The 11304-nt window shown below is 43.5% G+C and overlaps 1 long non-coding RNA gene across 1 annotated transcript in view; it reads left to right on the top strand.

The window, feature by feature from the left end:
- The first annotated feature begins 695 nt into the window (after nucleotides 1-695).
- LOC115099307 overlaps nucleotides 696-11304 on the top strand; it is a 44350-nt gene continuing 33741 nt past the window's right edge. The window contains exon 1 of the long non-coding RNA XR_003858739.1: nucleotides 696-846. This is a non-coding gene — a long non-coding RNA (uncharacterized LOC115099307). The remainder of the gene's footprint in view (nucleotides 847-11304) is intronic.

Genomic DNA, 11304 nt, shown 5'->3' with positions numbered 1-11304 from the left:
TTGGTTTACTGTGACAGTTTGAGAGCAGCACAGATTAGTGATGTTATCATAGTTATGAAAGCTGCTCTGCTACTGATTTGACAATTACCAGATGAGCCAAAGTCATTGCATTCAATTATTAAAGCCCTTGTGACCTCCAGGGCTAAGAAATGTAAAACCATATGTTCAGTTCATTTGGCAAGTGCTGTATCAAGCAATCTATACAGTGGGGTTTCATTGTCATTATTCACTTGAGGCTGAAATGTTATCATTCACTTGCACCAGGTAAAACCTCAGGCTACTTTGGAACCCTCTGCCCTCACAAGTAACTAAGCAGTAAGACTAATCCTTGTATTTAACAGAGAACTATCGTGTTTACTGTTCATTCCATCCACAGATATCTTGCACCACAGCACTGAAAATAAAGGGCCAGTTCTAAAACAGATTTAAGAATTGTTCAGCTAAGAGGTTTTATAGGCTATGTAATTGTATAAATATAGAAGTGTACATAAACATATGGGGGAGATATTCATCTAGATTATTTAAAATTGTATTACAATTTGATAACTTGTCATTCATTTCAAATAGAAACATCAAAGCTGAGTACAATTAAAAAAAATTAAAGTTTAATGACATATTGATGTGCACATTATTGAGGAAAATTGAACATATATTTATGTCATCTTTTTTTTTTTTTAACTTAGGTATGGTGATATGGTGCCAAAGACAATAGCTGGGAAGATATTTGGTTCAATCTGTTCCCTGAGTGGTGTTTTAGTGATCGCCCTGCCAGTCCCTGTAATTGTCTCCAACTTCAGTCGCATCTACCACCAGAATCAACGAGCTGACAAGCGCAGGGCACAGAAGGTGAGCGTTAACTTTCTTTAGACTGCTGGGACAGGTTTAGCAGAGACTAAAAGAAAGGCTGCAGTTGGGGAGGGGCGCTTGTATGTCATTAGAAACCTTCATCTAATGTGCATTTATTAATTAGAGGGACTGTGCATAACTGCTGAAAGAATAATTCAAATTTACCAGTGCTTCTTACTGCTCTTCCAGCTTTCTAGTATTTGCATTAAAAGCATCAGTTGGCTTTTGCGTTAAGGTGACTGCGACAGTTCCTTGCCGTGGTACAAGAAATTTTAGAAAATAAAACGAAAATCGATCCCAGTGCTCTTAGAAGTTTAAACATGCGCATTGGGATAGATAGTTTTTTTTGTTTTGGATTATTTTTTGTGTCCTATTTTTTAGATATTTCCTTTGTTTATTTTTTTTATTTATATTCCACTTTTCAGCACTTCAAAGCAGATTACATTCAAATACTGTGGGTATTTCCATGTCCCCAGAGGGCTTAAAATCTAACCCCTAGATGCACTAAGCCGGTCCCTGTGACATAGTGAGGGCAAAGGTGATCGGCGCCATTTTGAGTACTGGCATCCGATGGCTGGAGTGCAGGAGGTCGCTCCTGGACCCCTGCTGGACTTTTGGCAAATCTTGTGGGGGTCAGGAGGCCCCCCCAAGCTGGCCAAAAGTCCCTGGGGGTCCAACGGGGGTCCTGGAGCGATCTCCTGCCCTCGGGCCATCGGCTGCCAGTAATCAAAATGGCGCCGATAGCCTTTGCCCATACTATGTCACAGGGGCTACCGGTGCCATTGGTCAGCCCCTGTCACATGGTAGGAGCACAAGATGGCACCGATGGCCATGTGACAGGGGCTGACCAATGGCACCGGTAGCCCCTGTGACATAGTAGGTCAAGGGCTATAGGCGCCATGATGAAACCGGCACTGAGGTTGTGAGAGTGCAGGGGATGGCTCCTGGACCCCCCGCTGGACCACCAGGGAGTTTTGGTAAGTCTTGGAGGGGGTCAGAAGGGTAGGGGGTTTGTTTAAATTGATTTATTTAGGCAGCCAATTTGTGTACTCGTGGGGAATCGCAAAAAGTTTCGCTTCCCCACGAATACAACGAATATGGCAACATCCGTTGCGGATTGCCAATACGTAGGGACCGAATGCACACCCCTACCAGAAACCCCTCCCCCACCCCTTCTAGTGACACCAAAGATCCCCCTGAGTCCAGACTCACTCTCCATCCCCCTAGTGACACTGAAGACCCACCCCTATGTCCTGACCTCTCCCCCACCTCCTACTGACACCAAAGACCCCCCATGTCCAGACTTTCTCTCCCCAGTGACACCAGATCCCCCCCAATGACCAGACCCTCCTCTGCCCTAGTAACACCAAAGTCCCCCCATTAAAAAAAACATTGGTCGCAGACCCAGACCCCCACTGAAAGGAAAAAATAAAAAAGTGTTGAGTCCCGGCCCCCACCCACGATATAACTCATTTTAGAGCCCTAACAAGGCTTGATGAATCACCCAGTAAGTTTGTACTTGAGGGTAAAGTCACTTGCCTAAAGTCACAAGGAGCAGCACTGGTATTGTTACAAGAAGTTTTACATCAAGGGCTTCAATCACCCAAATTAAGAAAATTAGAAACATTTTCCAGCAGACAATTTTGTCTATTACTGCAAATAAAAATAATCACATTTAACTGGAAGTGCCTGAAAAACATATAACACATTCTACTGATAACTGATTTATCAGAATTTGGAAAATATCGGTGATAGAAAAATGGTCTCAGTGTGTTATTCGTGATTTGGGGATAACTATTATTTAGGAAGTCCTCCCGTCCAAACTCTCAAAGCCACTTAGACGGGAGGACTTCCTAAATAATAGTTATCCCCAAATCATGAATAACACACCAAGTCTTATTATCATGTCTTTGCAACTGTACAACTATCTCTGAATCCAAAAGTTCACCGCAATTTTATTGTATTGCTATTGTAGCCTTAATATGTCATTTTTTCTACGTTAAATAGTTTAACTGTATATACAATATTTATTTATTACTATGTTAAATTGTCATTGGTTATATTGTTCCAACTGTTCTATGGTTCCATGTAAAGCCCCTTTCTCTTTTGGGCAGTTCATCGTTTTATGTAAACCGGAGTGATTTGTAGTTCCTACAGGAACTTCGGTCTATAAAAATTAAAAATAAATAAATAAAATAAAATAAATAACAGAAAAGGATATGAAATATTTTTTTTATATTCTGCTTTTTGCACATTTTTTTTAAGCACTTCAAAGCAGATTACATTCAAGTACTGTAGATATTTCCCTATCCCCACAGGACTTACAATCTAAGGGGCGGATTTTAAGAGCCCTGCTCGCCTAAATCCGCCCAAATCCGGGTGGATTTAGGCGAGCAGGGCCCTGCGCGCTGGTGAGCCTATTTTACATAGGCCTACCGGCGCGCGCAGAGCCCCGGGACTCGCGTAAGTCCCGGGGTTTTCGGAGGGGGCGTGTCGGGGCGTGTCAGGGGCGGGACCGAGCGCAGCGCCGTTTTGGGGGCGTGTCGGGAGCGTTTCGGGGGCGGGTCCGGGGCATGGTTACGGCCCGGGGCGTGGCCACGCCCTCCAGACCCGCCCCCAGGTTGCGTCCCGGTGCGCTAGCGGCCCGCTGGCGCGCGGGGATTTACGCCTCCCAGAGGGAGGCGTAAATCCCCCAACAAAGGTAAGGATGGGGTTTAGATAGGGCTGGGTGGGTGGGTTAGGTAGGGGAAGGGAGGGGAAGGTGAAAGAAAGTTCCCTCCGAGGCCGCTCCGATTTCGCGCGGTCTGAAAATCTACCCCTAAGTTTGTACCTGAGGAAATGAAGGGTAAAGTGACTTGCCCAAGGTCACAAGGAGTGACAGTGGGATTTGAACCCTGGTCTCCTGGTTCATAGCCCACTGCTCTACCTTCTGTGTAAATCAGCTTGTTTTTAAATCTTAAACACCTTATGGTACCAAACTGTTTGATTTTAAAGCCCCTACGCGCGCCACAGCCGGGAGATACGTGCATGACTCGGCCCAGCATGTTACACGCGTTTCTCCCGCTACACGAACAAATCACAAATATCCAAAAAGGAGCGTGGTCAGGGCGGGTCATGAGTGGGCTGAGTCTGTAAAATGAAGTCAGCATGTAAGAATGTATGCATATAAGTGTGCGCCGTGGTCCTCTACCACGTAACTTTACTTCTGATATGGACAGCGTGTAAGTCATGTAACAAAAACAATGAGCTAGTCAATGAGGTTGTAAGGGTCGGGGCTAATAGGGTAAAAGGGAAGCGAGTTAGCTAGGAGGTTTAGAAGGTCATCTCCTTTACTGGGGCAAACTGGGAATGAAATGGAGAAACAGGTAATTGCATCGGCAAGCGTATCTACTAAAATCCCCCCACTTATGCGCTCGAGTCTCCATTTTCACACAGATGTGCACGTCAGTATAAAATCGTGCACACATGTATGCGCATACAGACGATTTTATAACTCACACACGTATAGGCACATATGTTATAAAATCGCCATGTCCATGTGCGCGAGATGGCAAACGCATGCACCTGTGTGCCCATTCACGGGTCTTAAGATTCACCTCAGAGGTTGCACTGTTTTGGTAATATTGTAACTTATTATAGTCACTGAGCTCTCTGGTAGAGTAGAACTTGGTGTTGATTTATGTTACGTTTTCTCATTATGATTACCACAGAGGAATCATCTTGTGATCCATCAGTCCAGTGATTTCTTATTTTCATTTTCCTCTCTATAATTATTTTTATTAATATCTTTTTTTTATTGGTACTCATGTTGGTTTAGCATATAACATTTTGTATATTTTCTGAGCCCAGGCTCGTCAATTGGGATCTCTTCATTAACCCCCAGATTTCATTGAAGCTATGTACTTGTCAGTGGTTGGTTGGTTTACAAACTATTAAATATTTCAGAAAAATCAATGAAAAAGTAATATAAATGTCACATTCTATTTAAAAATATGCATCTCAGAATCCCTTCATGTTTCAGGTAAACTGAATAAATCCCCTTTATGTGGGTTCTTAGGCCTGTCTCTCCTTGGAATAGTGCAATACATTATCAGCTTCATTACAATATACATGATCCTCATTTTCACTTTGCCAATATTTAGTCACTCTCATGATGGCATCAAATCTGGAACTAGGTGAAGGATGTAGTCTGAACATGTTCCAACAATGATGTCTACTCAAACGTAGGTCAACAGGTTAAAAATATATCCCCTTTAGTCATTACTTGACTTTATTTAAATATGCTGAAAAACAATTATGCAGCATTACTCCAAAAGAAGAAGAGTATAGCATTCTCAAACTACTACTGTAAAATATCATCAGAACCACAGTGAAGGTTTTATACCTGCAGATATGAAGAGAAAAAGAAAAGTAATTAGAGAAAAACAAAAACAATTGTGAGGCACCTTATACTATGCTATTTTACCTTCAAGCAAAGCTGGCACCATTTTTGGGCACACACTAAACCCCTCCCCCACCCTCTGATTCTCTGCTATCATGGAGGCTTCCCATTTCTTGATAACTCCCATAAAAGGCATTGCAAGGGCTAAGGATAGGCCTGGGTCCAACACTACAGGGTACTTCTAGAGAAAGAATAGTCAGATTGATGATGTTCTTCTGAGTCAGGTTGGGCAAATTCCTTCCTGGCTCACCCCCTTCCATGCTGCATTCTCGCCCCAGCCATGTCTTCCCACTCTGCTTTTTCAGTAAATAAAGGTTAAAAAGTAAAAAAAAAAAAATATATATATATATATATATATAGATGGTGATACCTTTTTATTGGACTAACTTGATACATTTCGTGACTAGCTTTCTAGAACTAAAACTCTCCTCTTCACAGAATTCGAATGAACAAAAGATGTCATGTGCATGTCTCTCTAGTAGGCAGTTCTTGGAGTTAGCCATCAACCTAGGTTTTCACATGCTTGTTTGCACTCTCTGTAGCTGGTTTAAATTAATTCTCCACTCTAGATTACAGTGTTGTCCCGGTACATGTCATTGAGAGGGTGCAGGAGTCAATTGACCAAGCTTTGGAATGTGGAAGGTACTCCTTGCAATTCAAATGGGAGGACAGTGAAGTGTAACAGTAGAGAAGGCTGTCTTCTCCTTTGCTGCAAGAGTGAGAGATACTTGCCAGTATCTTTTGTCAAGTGAAGCATGGATATAAACTAGGTGGCCTAAGTCTTTCGATAAGCTCACCCCCCTTGAGACTTTCTGGAAGTCAATACAGAAACAAATGTTGCTATTGGATTTAGAAACTAGCACAATATGGAGGACCAGTCACTGCTGGATTCTTAAGTCATGCTGAGCTGGAGCATCTCCTTCACCTAGATCTCCATAGTGTGATACTTGGCTTCAGGGATCCGGTATGGCTGCTGTTAGACAACCACCCTTGGGAATGTAATAATGTCATGGCAAGCTAGGTGTGGGTCCTTCTCTGCATATAGGAAAAGGCATCTTTATTTTGGCTCTCTATTTGGTCCAAATTCGTCATCTGTGATGGGGAAAGCTGGTTGCCAAAAGGGCCATCATAATTTCTAGGCCAAAGTCTTCTCCATGAACAAGACTTCATGTTGATGCAGTCCACTTATTTAGAAGGTTTATATGAAAGATCTGAGCCTTCTTCCATTTGTCTGGTTTGGCTACCTTGCAGTCTACTGAACCAACCTTCTCTCTGACCTCATAAGCTAGCAGGCTAGCAATTTACTCTTAGAAGATGGTAGCAACACTAAGATGCGATCTTCTGGCTGGAAGACCCGCTGGACAGTAGACCAATTATACTCCTGAGCTTGGGTAGCTTGAGTCTTCTCTAAACATTATTGGGCGGCTTCTCCGCCTTCTTCAGTCTCTCCTGCATCTGGATCACATACCTGACCAGGATCTTTCCTGTGCTCAGTTCCTCTTCCCAGGTTTCCTGGGCCATATCTAGGTTTTCTTGAGGTCTTCTTCCATTCAGTTGTTCAAATGGGGAAAAGCTGGTTGAGCTAGGGCATTTCTCAATATGTAGGACAGCAACGAGTCCCAGTGTTTGCCATGTTCTGCAACAAACATCTTCAGCATCTGTTTGAAGTTTTTGTTAAAGCATTCCATGAGCCTGGTTTGCAGGTGGTAGAATGAGATCTGGAAGATTTTCACTCCCACTAAAGTGTAAACTTACTGAATTGCTCTGGATACGAACACGGTCCCTTTGTTCTGTCAACACCTCCATGGGCAATCCAGCCTGTCAAAAGACCTCCATCAAGACTGTTGCTACTATCTGGGTCTTCATGTTTCATAGGGTTACAGCCTCTAGATACTGGGTGGCATAGTCTAGGATGACTAAAATATATTTATTTATAAGAGATGAACCTCTCCATAGGGCCCCACCAGGTCCATGGCAATTCTCTCAAAGGGGGTTTCTATGACGGACATTGGAACCAGGGGAGCAGTTCGAACCCCAGTGGGTTTGATTAGCTGGCATGTATTTATTTTAGTGTCCCAGGGTGTTTCAAGAACAGGACCAAGGCCCCAGATTGAATGAAAAACACATATTAACAAATGGATTTTACAAACCATCTAGTTGTACTTCTGCTTCTTTAGTTTGCATGGGTGTGGGTGGAACCTGAACTTCTGACCCCAATAGCTTGGTAGTACTAACCCCAAAACCTAGGCTAAAACAGAACTGAACTAGCAAGAAGCACAAACAAATCCTGGGTCAAGATTGCTGTGACATCACACATACTTAGTCAATTTTACTTGTGTTCCTTACTTTCTTATATGGTTCTGGTAACTTTTTAAAATTCAAATCTGTTTATTGAAGTTTCCAAACATCATACAACAATTTACCAAACAACAAATCTCATAAATATGCATTATATACACCAAGTTAAACCAACTCTACCCCCATTCCCAACCCTTCCTCCTCTGTACCTCCCCACCCACCCACCGTCCCTGTCAGGAGGTAGCAGCTGAAATTCCATAATATCAAGTTCCAGCTGATACCTTTTTTATATATAATCATCTAAACTTTCTCAGTTTTTCATCACGACAAAATCATGTAGTTAGTATCCGTGTCCACAGTGGGTCACATTATCGCACATAGCACTGAGTGAAATAAAATTCTAGAACTTTCTGTAAAAGACTTAGAAATCTTTTCTCTGTATGTACAGGACTTCTCATGCAGTGATAATTCCATAGCTGCTCTCTGTTTCCTTTTTTCCTCCAGCCAAGTTGGATGTATTCCAGCAGACTGCACAATTTTCTCTCTGACTTTCGCACTTTTCCTCCTGGCCTATATCAATAGAAAATTGTATTATTTTATTATTTTCTGCAGGAAACAGGGCATCAGGCAGATCTCCGATCAGTTTCTCTCTTGCAGGCATCTTTTCTCTGAAAAAAATATTCTCATCTTTTGATTTCCAGTTGATTTTTTCACCATGTTGGAGAAGCAGGCCAGTGGCTTCAAATTTTGTCCCAAGTACACATGGAAAATGTCCAGCACTAAGCATCACAACTGTGCTGCATTTGTCTTGGGAAGGGCCATGACCCTGTTAGCTAGGGATGTGCTACTGTTCTCTTATTTCATTTAATATATTCATTTTTTTAGCACACATTAAACATTTTAGTGCATGTTAAAACGTTGCAATGCTCACTAAACAGTTTTAACATGTCCTAAAACCATTTGAGTATTTTAACAAGTTTTAACATGCACTGAAAGGGTTTTAGTGTTCATTAAGAAATAGCATGCACTAAAATGAAAACATAAAATGGAATTTAAAAAAACAAACAAAAGAAACAAAAATGGTTTTAGCTGCTCACCCCTACTGTTGGCTGGGAAATCTACTCCAGAATGTCACCTAGAGTATTTCAGACCCAGAAGGACAGACTGGAGAGCTTAAGTTGAACTTCCTTGCTGGTGAATTTAAGTTCATCTCCAAGAAGTTGACCTTGAAGGTTCGCTGTGAGCATTGGCCCATGAGAAGCCAAGTCTTGATTGCCATGCCCAAGCCTGGACAACGGTTCCAAAGACTTGCACTTAAAAGCCAAAGGCAGCAAGTGTCAAGTCTCAAGTGGAGACCCTGTTGCGTCAGCGCAGCCTTTTGCTGCATGGCTCCAGGAGCTCATGTATGCGGAGGTCCCACGTGTTCTAACCTGGGCACACGTTGTTGTGGTCTCGGGCCGTGCCCCGGTCCCTACACCTACCTCGGGGACGGTCCGAGCCGATGCAGCCACCTTGCGGCCTGTACAGGCCTCCCTGGCTTCTGCCGGTGGTGCTCCCTCCTCGAAGGAGACACCGACGATGCTCCGTGGCTGGCCCTGCCCCCTAGACGCGCACGCACGCAGGGGCTCCACATTTAAAAGGGCCAGCGTGGGAAGGAACAGCACAACCTGGGGAGACGACAGACGCTCTCAGGATATTTAAACCCTGCATCTAGGTCTACTCCTTGCCTTGCAACAAGGTTTTCTCTGTTCCAGATTTCCAAGAATGGGATCCTTGCGTTCCCATAATAGGGAGGCCCAGGCCAGGCGTTTCCCATCTAGCAAGGACACGATATAGCTGGTCTTTACTACGTCAGTCGGAAACTGAGCAGGCAGCAGGGTAAAACGTGTGTAGCACTGGTTGAGGAATCCGCAACACTGCTTCGCTTCCCCAGAGAATCTGGGCGGCACTGGCAGTTGGGTAGAGGTCGTAGGAGCAGGGCTGGGCATAGAGGCCAGTGCTGGAGGTGTTGCCGAAGACATGGCGTCCAAACGGTTAGCCAGCCTCTCTACAGTCGCCATCAGAACATCTAGGCAGTGTTGGTGCTGCTGCAGTCGTTGGGCAATTCCGGGGATGGCCTGAAGGTCGGCCAGGTCTGCCGGGTCCATGGCCTTGCAAACTGTTCTGGAACAGAGAAAACCTCATTGCAAGGCAAGGAGTAGACCTAGATGCAGGGTTTAAATACCCTGAGAGCGTCTCACGTCACCCCAGGCTGTGCTGTTCCTTCCCGCGCTGGTCCCTTTAAATGTGGAGCCCCTGCGCGTGCACGTCTAGGGGGCAGGGCCAGCCACGGAGCACAAGTGGCGTCTCCCTCGAGGAGGGAGCGCTGCTGGGAGAAGCCAGGGAGGCCTGTACAGGCTGCAAGGACGCCGCAGCAGCCCAGACTGTCCCCGAGGTAGGTGGAGGGACCGGGGCACACCCGGGACCACAACACACGTGTACATTAGCTTGGCCTCCCATGTTGAAGTCTCCCCAGGGTTAACTCAATTTATCCTTTGAAAGATTCAGTGTGCTGCAGCAGTCAAAAAAACAAACAGAATGTTGGGAATTATTAGAAAGGGAATGGTGAATAAAATAGAAAATGTCATAATGCCTCTGTATCGCTCCATGGTGAGACCACACCTTGAATACTGTGTACAATTCTGGTCGCTGCATCTCAAAAAAGATATAATTGCGATGGAGAAGGTCCAGAGAAAGGCGACCAAAATGATAAAGGGGATGGAACAGCTCCCCTATGAGGAAAGACTAAAGAGGTTAGGACTGTACAGCTTGGAGAAGAGATGGCTGAGGGGGGATATGATAGAGGTATTTAAAATCATGAGAGGTCTAGAACGGGTAAATGTGAATCAGTTATTTACTCTTTCGGATAATAGAAGGATTAAGGGACACTCCTTGAAGTTAGCACGTGCCACATTTAAAACTAATTGGAGAAAGTTCTTTTTCATTCAATGTACAATTAAACTCTGGAATTTGTTGCCAGGGGATGTGGTTAGTGCAGTTTAAAAAAGGATTGGATAAGTTCTTGGAGGAGAAGTCCATTATCTGCTATTAATTAAGTTGACTTAGAAAATAGCCACTGCTATTACTAGACTTGGATTCTTGCCAGGTTCTTATGGCCTGGATTGGCCACTGTTGGAAACAGGATGCTGGGCTTGATGGACCCTTGGTCTGACCCAGTATGGCATGTTCTTATGTTCACAGTTTGCATTGGCTTCCGGTTGCAGCATGTATTAAATCTAAAACAGCTGTACTAATCCACAAGTTAATGGAGCATAATGAGTCTCTATGGATTAGTGCTTTGCTTAAAATTTACAACCCGTCAAGCTTACTTTGCTCATCCCAGTCCTAGTTATTAACAGTGCTTTCTTTGAAATCTGGACAAAACCCGAACAAGCCTTTTCATTAGCTGATCCAATTTATTTGAATAGCTTGCATAATAGCCTGAGGTTAATAATGTGAACAAAAACTTTTTAAAATTTTGAAGACATATTTGTTTCAACAGGCTTTTGGTTTAGATGAAGTTTAACCTTTGGTAAACATTGCTCTTTAGTGAATTTTTTTTTTTTAATTAGTCTTAATAGTTTTGTTTTTATTCTGGTATGTGTTATGTTTTATGCTTGTGTAACCCTTTTTCAGGGAATATATCTAATACCAAAAGGTCCGTAAAAGAATTTCTTAGA

Source organism: Rhinatrema bivittatum, chromosome 9 (genome assembly GCF_901001135.1).
Source record: "Rhinatrema bivittatum chromosome 9, aRhiBiv1.1, whole genome shotgun sequence".
NCBI lineage: Eukaryota > Metazoa > Chordata > Amphibia > Gymnophiona > Rhinatrematidae > Rhinatrema > Rhinatrema bivittatum.
Note: the sequence above shows the minus strand (reverse complement) of the source record. Positions and strands in the feature narration are given on the sequence as shown.